Here is a 3038-nt window from a genome sequence, read left to right on the forward strand (position 1 = left end):
TATGGAAGACCTCTCTTTGCTCTCTGGAATCTTTTAGGATCTTCTATTTATTCTTGCAATCCTGAATGGTACACGCCTACATGCAGGGTTTTTTGTTTGTTTGTTTCTTTTCTCCTGCTTAGTGCTCAGCAGATCTTACACATTTGCAGACTCATGTTTCCCTTTAGTTCTGTATTTTTTTTCTTGTAAGTTTCATCCAACCATTTTCTCAGTTCTATTCTGATGTTGGAAACGTCAGTTAATTCTGTATAAATTATTTTGTCATACTTTCTGTCTCTGACTACTGTTCTCTACTTTCCTTCTCTTCTCTAATCTTGTACTAATGCAAATTGAGCCTACAAGCTGACCTCACAGGCAATGGGGCAGAGAAATGAGTCATAACTCATGTTTCTTCCTTCCATTTAGTTAAAGGCTTACCCAACATCAGCCCTGCTGGTTGGGTGAGTGAATGTTACCTATGGTGGTGTGAGCAGAGAAACAAAGTTTCTGACGGTATGGACTTACATTGTAGTAGAGAGAGACAGACAATAAATAAAGTGTTGCACGCCAGGTGTAGTTCTAGAGCAAGCAGCTGTAGTGGAAGCTTTCAAGGAGGCAGGCAGCATCTTGGCCACCGATGGGCAGCAGCAATCTTTGTGGTTTGGGGGCCCAGAGTAGGCACCCCCAAAATATGCCTCAATGGCATGTTGATTGTTTTGAATTACAGTTACTGAAGAAATGGCCAGCACAAGAGGGGACTCTGACTCTCCTTTCTATGTTCCTGAAAGCAGGAAATAAATCTCTCATGCGAAAGATGCACTCCCTGCATCTGGAACTAGACGGACACCCTTTCACCAAAGATAGGGAATTTTGGGCCGAGAAGACTATATCAACAAACCTTGCTACTTTAATATCCGAAGCCCAAACTGTTTAGATTCTTCACTAATTGGGCACCCAAAACCTAATCCTTTGTCCTATCAAATGCTTACAAATTTACTGTCTTTGCCTAAAAATGATAAAAGCTGCTTGTTTTTAGCCACTTCTTAGGTCCTATTTCTATGAGATCTCCATGTGCCTGAATTAAATTTGTTTCTTTTCTCTTGTTAATCCCCCTTATGTCAATCGTATTAGCCTCAGGATAAAAACTCTAAACAGTTACAAGGGGAAATTCCGCCTCCCAGACAGTGGACTGCTCATGCTCTGTGACTTTGGGTACTTTTCTCAGAGTTCTACCTATGTTTCTGCAGCCCTCCTACGATTCTTCAATACCCCATAAAAATTATTTTTATCCTTAATTTATCTAGAGTGAATTTGATGAGTTCTGTTCTCTGTGACTGTACCTGACTGCTATAATAATCACAAAAATAAACTGTATTTTTACCAAGCAGCCCCCTTGATATTTTTCTTTCTCTTCCCTGAGTTCAAACTTGCAGGAGCAAACTTCATTTTAAGTAGCCAGGACCAACTTCTGTCCCCAGTTTTCTGTGTAGTCATGGAAGCATTTTTTAAAATTTGCCATCTAGGTGGAGAATGGAACTGATGAGAATTCCAAACTGACAGCTAAACAGAGGTATTCACTGTACCAAAAAGTATCAAAGGGCTTGAGGACAAGAAATCTGAAAAGTATTTGAGCTTCTCAGAGTTTCAATAAAGGAGAAACTGTTTTCCTAGAATGGTTTCTAGAACCTTCTATAACTGAGTCTTAGTCTACCCAACTACCACATGGAACATGGTCCACTGACAGAGTTACCTAATTTGTGAAATACAACAGTTTATTTCGAGTAATTTACATTAATTTTTGTTTGTTTGTCTCTAGAAAATGCAAAAATATACTATCTTGGTCAGCTCAAGTTGCCATAACAAAATGCCACAGATTGGGTGGCTCAAACTCAGACACTTGTCTTCTCACAGTTCTGGAGGCTGGAAAGTCTGAAATCAAGGTGCATTCTGGCTCGGCTCCTGGTGAGCACTTTCTTCATAGTTTGCTGCCTTCTCCTGCATCCTCACCTGGCAGGAAGAGAGGGCTCCTCTTCTTCTAAAGTACCAGCTCTACTGGATTACAGCCCTCATTTAACCTCTATTACCTCTTTACAGACCCTATCTCCAAATACAGTCATATTGGGTTAGGGCTTCAGCATACAAATTGGTGGGTGGGGAGCATAATTCAATTCATGGCACAAACTTCCTAGAATTTTTATTTTAGAAAATGTAAAAATATTTTAAAAAATACAATCCAGATTAAGCCCAAGATTTGATATGCCCATTTTATTTGATCTGAAAATACCACAGGAAAACTCAAAGTGAAAACAATCCATAAAAGAAAAGTTATATAAAGTACTTATAAACCTTCTTACAGTTTTAAATATTTCAGTTCTCTGAATTGGCATAGCTTTCACAAATTTAGTTCCTTTAAAGGGATAATATTATGAATAACAGAAAATTAACTTATGCTTCACTTTCTGAAACAACATTAAAGTACAATGAACATTAAGCTGTCAATAATTCAGAGAAAAACAAAAAAAAATAAATTTACATACATCTATTTTTTCTCTTAGATTGTGTAATCCTGGAGGAAGTCTGAGTCCTATAATTTTCTTCTAGGCTCTGCAGATTGAAATATCTGCCAAGGGCAGGTATTAAGTTTGTTCAATGACAACATTTAGCAAAACTTGAGAACTTAAAAAACTATTTAAAAACAGAAACTGATGTATCTCAGATTTTAACTGCAAAAATAATTAAGGCTTTGGGGGGAGGGCAGACAGAAAGACAGCTCTGTATAATAGTTTATGCAACCAATCACTTCTTGTGTTTGTTTGTTTGTTTGTTTTTTTAATTTCTTGATAATACCGAATAGGGACACGCATTACTCCCTTCTTTTCTAACTTTCCTTGCATCACAGTCACCTGGAGGGAGAATAAAAAATACACATTTCTGCCCTTGCTGCTCCTTGAAAAGTACTCGGTGAATCTTGGGCGGGGCTGAGCACCTAGATTTTAATCAGTGATGCCACTGACTTAAGGAAGGGGGACCGCAGTCGGGAGGCCGGACTTCCCGCATCA

Source organism: Camelus dromedarius, chromosome 30 (assembly GCF_036321535.1).
Source record: "Camelus dromedarius isolate mCamDro1 chromosome 30, mCamDro1.pat, whole genome shotgun sequence".
In the NCBI taxonomy this organism is placed as follows: domain Eukaryota; kingdom Metazoa; phylum Chordata; class Mammalia; order Artiodactyla; family Camelidae; genus Camelus; species Camelus dromedarius.